This window comes from Lipotes vexillifer, unplaced genomic scaffold (genome assembly GCF_000442215.2).
Source record: "Lipotes vexillifer unplaced genomic scaffold, Lipotes_vexillifer_v1.1 scaffold170, whole genome shotgun sequence".
NCBI classification, from domain to species: Eukaryota; Metazoa; Chordata; class Mammalia; order Artiodactyla; family Lipotidae; genus Lipotes; species Lipotes vexillifer.
The window spans coordinates 1,239,211-1,250,593 of record NW_006772326.1 but is presented as its reverse complement, the minus strand read 5'-3'; positions in this window follow the sequence as shown (position 1 = coordinate 1,250,593).

The window sequence follows — 11,383 nt, the reverse complement described above, 5'->3', positions numbered from 1 at the left end:
TGGCAACAAACATGATTTGGCATTCGAACGTTCTCTGAGGAGACCAGCGGTGCAGCTGCCTGGGACTCTGGTTCTGACCCGGTTCACAGGCGGCTTGGTTATCCTTGCAACTAGCGTTTCTGCTGGGTCTGCGCCTCAGTTCCCCCACCAGCCAGCTGCTTACGGACAGGGACACACGCTCACCCCCGATGCCCCCTATCTTCACTCACAGCAAGGGCTGCCTGCTGCGCTTCCTGCTCTGTGACCCGCTTCTGGCTGTGGCCACCGTCGGACGTCGCCGTGAAGAGCAGGCCAGGGGCATGTCCTCACCTTTCAACGTGTCCCAGTTCCCACGAGGATGAACAGACACTCTTCAACGCGGCACTTTCGGGGACAGACTGAGAAGAGTGGAAAACCATTATCACCTCACACCAGTCAGAATGGCCATCATCAAAAAGTCTACAAACAATAAATGCTGGAGAGGGTGTGGAGGAAAGGGAACCTTCCTGCGCTGTTGGTGGGAATGTCAATTGATACAGCCACTATGGCCTGCCGATGCAGGGGACACGGGTTCATGCCCCGGTCCAGGAGGATCCCGCGTGCCGCGTAGCAGCTGGGCCCGTGAGCCATGGCCGCTGAGCCTGCGTGTCCGGAGCCTGTGCTCCGCAACGGGAGAGGCCACAACAGTGAGAGGCCCGCGTGCCGCAAAAAAAAAGAGGGAGGAGATACGGGGATATATGTATAGGTACAGCTGATTCACTTTGTTATACAGCATAAGCTAACCCACCATTGCAGAGCAATTATACTCCAATAAAGATGTTGGAAAAAAAAAAAAAAAGAGGTACCCAAAGCGCCTGTGCTACTGCAGCAGAACGGGCTGTGGAGCCGCTGGGCCGGGGCAGCCGAGGTCGGGAAAAGGGCGTCCCGGAAAGCTCCGCGGGAAGCAGGGAGGCCTTCACTCTAGCTCATCACACGCGGCGGTCACCACACCGCGTCACAGTGAAACCGGAGACGCGCGCTCGGCCACCTCGCAGCGTTTGACTTTTCTAAGGAGGCCGGAACTAGACTGGAGCCCGCTGGTGGCGTCAGCTTCCGGCTCCTTTTCAAATAAAAATACCTGCAGGAGCTATCGCGAGGCTCCAGAGCTCAGTCAGGCGCGCACTCGCAAAGGCTGCGCGAGTTTGCAAAGGGCTCTGGAGCTTCCGCGCTCTTCCCCAGGGCGCCTTGCGAGACCGAGGGAGGAGGTCCGAGTAGGAGCCACGCCGCACGAGGTGTCCGTGCGGCCCGCGGAAAAGCTGACAGGACTAGCGAGGCCTCTAGGGAGGAGAAAGAGAGAAATGGGAAGGCAAAGGCCCTAGAGCCAATGATGTCTGTATCAAGGTCTTTCCTCCCCTCACTTGGATATTTATTGCTTGGTGCTGGGCCCATCCTCTCATCAGTGATCATTGCTGAGGCTCACGGTTAACGAAAAACGTTAAGATGCTGTGCAAAACTGGCGTGGGCCGATGTGTTTATCATTTTCATGACCATAGTGACCCAAATGAGCCTCTCTTTGCTTCCAACCCTGAGGAGGTCCCACTTGACCTTGAGTCCAGAGAATTATTTTCACAGAGGACTCTCCCTAATTACAGGGCAGCTTTACCACATTTTATTGGAACTGCCATAACCATCCAAAAGGCACTAAAACTCCTAGGATAAAATTTACATGCTTTGTCTCTTGAAGATATATATCTTACCATGTCTTTGAAATGTAAACACCTCAGGAGGTGACTAAAACTCGCCCACAAACTCCTGAGACTGAAGCAAAGTGGACAAGATTTGGGACAAGTAGAAGGAGGCCTTTTAAAATACAAAATGCTATCAAAACTCTCTTGCCCGAAGTCTAGTCCACAGCCTCCTTAAGCTTACTTGTCAAGGACAAATATAAATCTTAAAAGTCTTCTCCACAAATGTTAGTATAAAGCTTTAGCCACTGCAGCAGGTAACCTTACATTGTTCCATCTGCCAATTTGTATTCAACTATTATTTATAAACTAGTGAGTTTTATATCGTGCCTGATTCATGGCTAAAATCTTGGAACAGAAGTTATAGTGTCTCGTATCTGCCTGCATGTTTATGTATGTCTATGGATGTATATTTATGTGATTTTTTTCTTTCTACCTGCAGATGACATTGACAAAATTACTTTGTAAAAGAGCTCTGCTTAATTGGCTTAAAAATAAGCACTATGAATTGAGTATTCCTAAAACTCAGAAATATAGAGACTAACCCAAATGTTTTTCAAGTTCACATGATCTGGAATAATCTTTGATAAATCTAATGTATGTTTGGTTTAATTAAAATAGGTATTTCTTCAGAGTTGTCAGCATTAAATATCATTCAGATAAACAATTTTATTCTACCTGGGTTTACTTGTCAAACAAATTCATGTTGACACAAAATTTGTCAGCAAGAAAAGTATCTCGGCATGATGGCTGACTTTGGCTACTGTCTAATGAAAGTTCCTTGATAGTCTAAACATCATTGTTGGGAGAAAATAATTTAGATATATGTAATTGGAATAAGAGTGTAGGTCAGCTTTTTAGCAATAATTATGTGTTATGGGATTTCTACTTAAAAATAGTTTCCCAAAGGAACTTCTCTGGTGGCACTGTGGTAAAGAATCCACCTGCCAATACAGGGGACACGGGTTCGAGCCCCGGTCTGGGAAGATCCCACATGCCGTGGAGCAACTACTGAGCCTGCATGCCACAACTACTGAAGCCCGCGCACCTGGGGCCCGTGCTCCACAGCAAGAGAAGCCACCGCAATGAGAAGCCCGCGCACCGCGACGAAGAGTAGCACCCGCTCGCCACAACTAGAGAAACCCCGTGTGGCAACAAAAACCCAACGCAGCCAAAAATTAATTAATTAATTTTAAAAAAATACTTAAAAAAGAAAATAGTTTCCCAAATCTCTTTGATAACTTGAAACTTCAGAGTTTTGCTAAGTTTAATGAAGGGAACTCACTGAATGTCTAGATCAGTTCCAAATAAGAGAAAATACTGAAACATTAATTGCTAACCAAGTCTAAGTTTACTTACTCTTGACCTCTTATTACAGAGGAACCAAAGATATTTGGGTCTGTTAGTAAACTTGGCTTCTGCCACATTGAAAAACTGAGCTATGAGGTAATGTGTGTTACTAGAAATTATGAAATGCATTCATAAATTTACCAATGTAAAGAATGCTGGTGTAACAGTCAGTTCACAATTGCTTCCTTCTTAGTTTTAGCTAAAATTAAAGTTTCTAAGGGTTAAGAATTCTAATTAACATATGTAATTAAAGCTGCTAGAAATAATGAGAGATACAACCCTGTATGCAAGGAAAGTAGGATGTGTTTTTGGCAAGAAAAGGTATGAAGCATGGAGATATATTTTTTAAGGAAAAAGAAAGTAAATTTGTCTTAAAAGTAAAACTGTTTATTTTAGAATGAGAAAGAGGAAAACAAAGGAAAAAATGGTATGGAAAGTTGGGGAAAAAGAAAGAGAGAGAGAGAATTTTACTTTGTGTAGTCAAAATGGCTAAAATGGAACGAATTTATTTTCAGGGTTTTAAAAAATAAGCTTTGGTATCAATAGTGCACTTATGTAAAACTAAAACTTATTTTTCTTTCATCTGCTAAAAGTAGAAAGCTTTCTTGAACTATTGCACTTAATAAGATATTGTGAAATGTTTTTCTTTACCTTTTAAGTAATCTGGCTAGAAAGCAAAGATTTTGTGTTTTATGAAAAATTTCCTGTCTTCATGTTATCTTAATCAGGTCTTCGGTTACTTAAGAAAACTGAATCTTCTCAATATTAAAAGAACTTAGTTTTGCTCACAACTATGTAACCTGCTGTAACTGTAATATTGTCTTTAATATTTTTTGTCCTTTTGGTTAAGTAGATAATTAAGTTTTGTTTCATAATGACTGTGATCCTGTTTAGTCAAGTGTCCACAACCTTTTGATATTTTTGACAAACTTCCCAAAATCAAATTTTAAGTGACTTTTTTTGACCTGGAAGTAACTTTGGGATTTTACAGAGGACCCCTGGAACATCTCAAAAGATTTATTCTCTCTCCTTATAAAAAGCGAGACATTATAATAATTGGGCTTATTTGATATGTTAAATTACATGGGAAGCATTGTCAAATAGGAGGCAATGCTAAACCATCCTTATGGATATCCTTGTATAGATTTATGTTATTAATATAAGTGTTCCAGAAATTATATGAAATTCCTAAAAATGTGATAGGAAATGGTATCAGTAATAATTTATCATCTTAAAATGTCATTTGTTACAGAAATAATCAGATTTCCTTGACAACTGCATTATAATGAACTCTCAGATCTTTAACAAAGGGCATGTCAATAAGAATCTGTTTTCCTTGTAACAGGACACAATTGGAACCATTGATTATATTACCAAGGCTTTGACTAGAATGTCATATTTGAAAGAGAAATGCATAGACTCACATACGACCAGACAGCTTTAAGGAATGCAGGTTGACTTTATGGAGCCAATAAAGCCCCTTGGAAAAATTGGCCTGGTACCTTGTTTCCATGGCTCCCCTACAGTAGAGGTTACCAGGTGAGTAAGGAAGGTTACTTCCTGGCAGGTACAGGAACTTCAGAATATTTGGGGGAAACTCGAGAAGAGAGGAATTCATCCAAATCTCTAGATACTGCAGGCAAAGTTGATGGCAAGTTTTGGACTTTGTTTCCTAGCCTAGAGAGGCTTTTAAAAGTTCAGTCTCAGATTTCTTATATATGATTCTAACAAAACAAACTTAAAAGAGCCTATATGGTCAATCACTATTCTTGCCGTACTTATATAAATAATCAGGCCAAGTTTATCGAAACTAGACTGAATTTGCAAACAAATTAGTCTTACTATGGTTATCTTTGATAGAAATGGAGATGATTGTAGAGAGAAAAATGTCTCAATAGAAACATAATACACACTTGTGGATATTAGATTCTAGTTCTGTTAATTGTCTTCCAAGTTTTTTTTTTTTTTCCTACCTATAAACTGGACTGGATAATGAATTCTTCTTGTTTCTTCAAATATCTGGCTGCAACTCTCCAAACTAATGTTTCCAATTTTTCTCCACCCTACTGACTTGGAATCATTGAGAACTAAAATTGGCTGTTTAGCTTGCATGGCTCCTTTACCCAGAGCCATACAAGCTAAAGTGGGACAACTTTATATCAACTTCAGAGAAGTCACCTCACTCACGTGTGGACAGTCTTCATGTCTATTGTTATGTGGGACACTCAAAAAACCACCAGAGACATTCAAACTGCAAAACAGGAAGATCTATCAGATTGCCACTGTCTCCCCTCACATCCTCTGAAGATGCTTCGAGCTCACCATCTGGAAGTCTTCTTGACCAACTGCCTTCAGAACTCAGTAACTGGGATTATAATCTGCTCCAATCATTAACTTTTGTGGTTTTTTGTTTGTTTGTTTGTTTCCATAGAAATGCCTCTTATTAAATACCTGATCCAAATACCTGCACCACATGGGCCTAACTTGGGGAACCCACCTGCCTCACTGCTTTCTGAAATAAGACACAGCCCTTTAACTGAGCTGACCTCTTCTCAGGACTCAGAGACTGGTTCAGTGAGATATGGAGCAATCTACCAACTCAGGACAGGTTCAAACCTATTTACACCAGATGGCCCAAGTTGTTTAAATATTCCACGATCTTACTAAATCTTTGAACAGATTCCCAGGGTCCCTGAGATCACTGACCTGTTTTCATGGCTGGACCTTTCAAGTTTAGGACAATGGGGGCCTACAGGATTTCAGACTACTGCCTGTATAATTATTATATTTTTTGCTACTATAATCCTATTTACACGTGCAATTTCTGTTTACAACATGCCCTATACCTGACTTTTAGCATATCAGCTATCTAGGCCGTTAGTGTCCTCATCACTGACTATGATGCCTTGGCATCACAGGGTGGATTGTAATATAAGCCCTGACAATTGGCTTTTCTTTTGCGATGCAAATGCCTAATTTAAACTTCCATTGCCAAGGCATCCACTTCAAAGAGGGCTGTCTTGAATAAACACACTGCCAGTCACTCAACGTGACTGAGGAGCCAGGACACATGCACTCTCCCCCCCCACCCCTACCCCCATGAGGCTCCTTTGCTTTAGAGATCCTGGTTGATTTAGATAACTGGCCAGCCACTTGGGCCACTTGTTTTTTCTTTCTTCTTCCAGCTTTGAATTCCAGCTCTTATGTTTTAAAGGTGCCAATAAAGAGTGAGCCCATGAAGCCCTCGGGTTCTACCCTCAACCCCAATAAAGGCAGAACCCCAGGCCCATGCTCACTCTCTCTCTACCTGCAGCCCCACTGTGTGTCCTGGGGTGTGCCTGATATGCTCCAGGGCTTGTAAGTAATACACTTTTTAAAGTTTCCAGGTGATTATTGCTGACGGCGTCTTGCAACCATAATAATAACCACAAGGGTCTGGCCAGTGGTAACGCTGGTCTGGAAAAGGGAGATGTCTGTGGGAAGCACACCGGGGCCCAGGTAAGTGGCTCCAGGCCTTTCCAGCCAATAACATTACCACTGATAGGCTGAGACCTGCACAAAACACTCTTACTTTGCTTTCTAGTTGTTTCTACACCTTTCTACTCCCTTAACTTGTCAGTACAGTGCCGAGGTTAAGTACTTAAAAATTACTAATTGACTTGTCCTACTCTTTATTCCTGAAAATCTGTCAGGGTCCTGCCCAGTCCAGATGATAAGGGTGAGTGTGTGTTTGCTGGGAGACACTGCAGGGAGGGGAACTGAAAACCTTGAAATAAGAATGAGGTTCTCTGGCATCCATAATCTGACAATAGTGTGATTCTGTAACCAACCTAAAAGTTGGCGAAAATCTCAGGTAGGCCTGAGGATCTGATTTGGTTCCTAAATCTCCGGTCACTATGGCCTCATCCTATCATGGTTCCATAAAAGTCCCTTACTGGCATGACAGATTTATAGAGCTGCTTGGTTTAGAACCTATAATCATCTTTGGCCAATCCCTTTCCAGGTTGGTCCAGGACAAGGCTAGCCTCTGGGAGATATTGGATGGGAAGAGTTCTTTCTAGACTATTCTTTTATGGCATGTGGCATTTTTTCAGGTCCTGCATCAAAATGGTTAAACTTCTATCAGTTATGTAATACACAATAAACACTGGTAAGAAGTCAGTACAGGATGCTTGTAAGCCTGTCCCAAGGCTTTTTTTTACTACTAGCATCTTCCAGAAGTCATTTCATTGTTACGATCTGGGTAATGACGGCAGTTTTCTGACAAAAAAGAGTCATGATTTGGATACATGGCACCTTTGTAAAAATCTCCTAATAGGTTAAAAAAAAAATGATGATGATGGTGATGATGATGATGCATAAGGAAATGAAAGAAATGGGAAAGGTCATTATGTAAATTTATGCAGTGAGATGTTCTCTAGTTCTTGGAATTGCTGAGATGAACCCTGCCATGGACATCCTGCAGTTCTACAAAGGTATGGCGAGCACCACGGGGCAGCCCAAGGTCAACCCATAAATGCAAACAGGAGCTAAGGTGGTACTGCTTGATGAGAACCAGTTAGTCTTCTAGAACAAGGCAAATGGGCAATGAAGGACAGGAATAGCTGAAAGGCATGAAGCTTTGGGAAAACTGACCCACTTCTACAGAAAGACAACCAGTGATGACAAAATAAACCATTTTGGAGGATCAGATAGAAATGCTTTTAGAATTAATGCTAAATGAAGTTTTCTCACGGAAAGTTCCAAGACAGTGGTTCTCAAAGTTGAACAAACACCAGAATCACAAAGAGGGGTGCTAAAACATAAATCGGTAAGGCCCTACCCCAGAATTTCTGATGCATTAAGTTTAAGAAAACTGATATTTGTAGCAAGTTTGCAGGTGATGCTGATGCCCCCGTCTGGGGACCACACTTTGAGAAGCACTGTTCTAAGGTACACTACATGAAATTGCTGGCCTGTGAATTTTAGGATCCCAGGAATATGACTTAAAGAAGTGGCTGAAAAACAAAAGTCCTCATCACCTCATTTCTCCTCCCAAAGTAAACAAATCAACAAAATGAACCAAAATATTAAACTAAAAAATTTCAATAACAAATAATACTATACCGAAACTCTTCTGTTAAGAGATATTTAAGGGTGAATCATCTGTGAGCAATGGCGAACCCATAACGTGTTTCCCTAGAGACGAGTCCTTGACAACAGTATGTCTCCTGTCAAATTATTTAACAGAAGCCTAGGCATCAGCATGCTATCATTCCTGCATTTTCACCTATAGCGTTATCATGATGCAGCCTGCCAAAGTCCATGTCTTAAGCACCAAAACATATACAAGCTGCTGAAGATTCTGCTGAGATGAGGTGAGAGTAGAGTAATTCTGTAAATGTTTCCCTTCCCTCCAACCTTTCATATCGCAGGAGGCCTCTCCTGGGGCCTGGGGTATGGGGAGTCGGACTAGACCCACTGTCAGTGCTCCAGCTTATAAAGTCCACACCAGATAAAAGGCCCTCTGTACAAACTACAGACACGTCAGCTGGGTAAGGAGGTAAACAGAGCAGCCTATGGCAAACTCCAGTGGATGGTCTGTGCATCTGTGCTAGAAATAAGAGAAGTCTTTAGGAATCAGAGATGAAAATATTTTTATAAAGAGATTTTATTACATAATTTCTGTATACAATAGACATAGGAAAAGGGTTTATAATGAAAATTCCATGTCATTTTTCAAAAGTTTTGAATTGCTTGGAGAAATATTCTTACAAAGCTATCTAAGGCAAAAGTAGTATTTGACCTTCAGAACAAATGCTAATCCCTTTCATCATATTTCATATTTAAAGCAAGGCATTTTCAATTCAATTAACATGGAGAGGCTTTCAAATCACTATGTCATTTACATTAAGAGTTTAAATTCGTCTATAAAGTGAAAAGTTTAAACACATAGAAATGTTCTCTAATACAATATGTACTGTTGCTTTCTTCAGATCCATTCCACATGAGTGTATGGACGTACTTTCTTACACACCAGCAAAGAAACCTGCGTCTCCTAACGGCACAGTGAGGGCTGGAGTGCAGAGAGGGAAAGTCCCATGTGTTTCCCATGTTAAATGGCATAACTCCCACAGATCACATACACCTCGCCATATTGACTCAGTTCATTGCACTCCATATCCTGCAAAAATAAATCTAGTGCTCGACAGCTGACATTATTGCTCACTTACGTTTTAGTAATATATTTCTTTAACATAAGACAGAAATATACTGAAATTCGATACCACTTAAACTCAAAAGCAATCTGAAATTAAACCACATGATGCATACACCCACTTTCTTTTTGCCATGGATGTTGCATTTTTCTTAAAGTTGGTGCTGGAAAATGTGGTAGAAGAAAAACTGGCTTTCCTTGAACGAAGACTAAGCGTTAGAAGAGGAGCGTTCTGAGGGGAATGTTAAGCCCCACAATAAAACTGGAGGAACAGTGAGAATCCAGAGTCTCTGGGGAGAGGGAGAAGCCCCCGTTTAGCTTCCTTGTCTACCCCAACACTGTAGCTCGTGTCCAGCAGACCCCACAGCAGGCCACCGCCTAGAGCAGGAGCCACGTGAGCCCCCGAAGGATGGACCGCACACTGGGACAGGAATGTCCTGGGAGACCCACTTCTTTAGGGGTCCTTGGGTCGCTGGGAAATGTTGGGACTCCTTTGGTGAGGTCGGGAAAGACTTCTAGGATAGTCTGGACACCGAGGCTGCAAGGGTCTTAAATTCAACGTCTCACTTCTAGAGGGGAGTGAAACCTGCGAATTCCGAGTGACCCCGGGGCCTGAGGTGACACATCTGGGAGCCGAGGGAAAAAGAGCATAGTGCATCTGGAATCTCAAAGTTGTGGCCCACATGACAATGAAGAGCCTCACCAGGAGGTGTTTTGAGAGACACAGAAGGATGTGGACGTGACCATGCTGACATCGATTGATCACAACTTTTCATTTTAGTTTCTCATTATTTCTTTAAGATTGTCAGGTGTTCCTCTTTCTTATTTTGGTCTTGGTGCTTATAAGGAAAGATGTCAGTATTCATAAGCTATCAAAGATTTACAAAAAAGTTATTTTTTAAAAATTACACTTCAGGATTAGCATTCAAGGCTACAAACACAATGTATATCAGTCATAAACCAAACTTTCACGCCTGGCGGCCGCAAGACCAATACACATCACCACTGCTCAGAGCTGTAGAAACCTTACGGTGCACAATCCCACCGTATGGATGGTGGGACATCCATCCCACCAGACTAAATGTTATACGGCAACTGAGCGGAGCTTCTTAGAGTAAAACCAGCCATACTGCTACAGAGAAAAATTTCTGGCTCTTGGCCCAACTGTTTCCATACCAATCAGCTAAGTCACCCTCCTCTCTGCTTCTTTCCATTTCAAATGCCTGGGCTTCGGCCTTTGAGGCAATTAGAACCAGATCAGTTTAAATTTACAACACTGATCTTCATTGTATAGCAATATAGTAATTTTCCCCTGAGAGCGTCAATTATTTTGCAAATATTCTAAGTCGTGTTTATACATAAAGAATAGGCATGGAGAGGCTAGACAGCTTGTCCCTCGTCACACAGCAGATTAGTGTCAAGGGTGGGATGTGAGCTCCTGGCTGTTTCTATTTTAAGCCCCGATGTCCTTCCAGAGGTCACCTTGCCCTGTGCACAGGTCCCCCCGTCTCCCGTCTGGGCTCCGTTCCTTACTTGCTCTTCAGAGCACTGGGCATCTAGTACCCAGGCTTTCTCCTCAACCTTCTCTGCTCTCTCTTACTTCTGCTGCCTTGATGAAGTGTGCTGTCCCCAGTATTTTATTTTACACAGGGAATTCACCAAAATGCCCTTCCAGCCACGGCTGGTATGAGGTGTGGAGGGACAGACTTAACAGAAGGCAATGGCAGGTGCTCTTCTTTGTGAATTTTGGACAAAACAGGGATCAGCATTTTACAGTTATCTTACATTCCAATGTTTTCAACGGAAAATAAAAATAAAGGCCTAACCATGAGGTATTGTTTGTTTCTCTGCCACAACACTCAGTGTGCCCCCTCAGATCTGGCAACAATTTAACATAAGGAAAGACTTTAGACCTTCACACCCTTTTCGGGAGAATAAAGGACCTCAGCCCAAACTTTCCACAAAGCTGAGAAGTCTCACAAGACATCGCTCCACCCTTACCTTAGGTGGATCTGCACAAATGCCTCCAGGCCGTGTGTCTCGCAGGTCTCAACACCCTGCCCCACCGAGCCCTGGTCTCCGCACTGCAGAGGAGGTCTTGATTTTCACGTCTGAAGACCAAGCACCTTCTAAC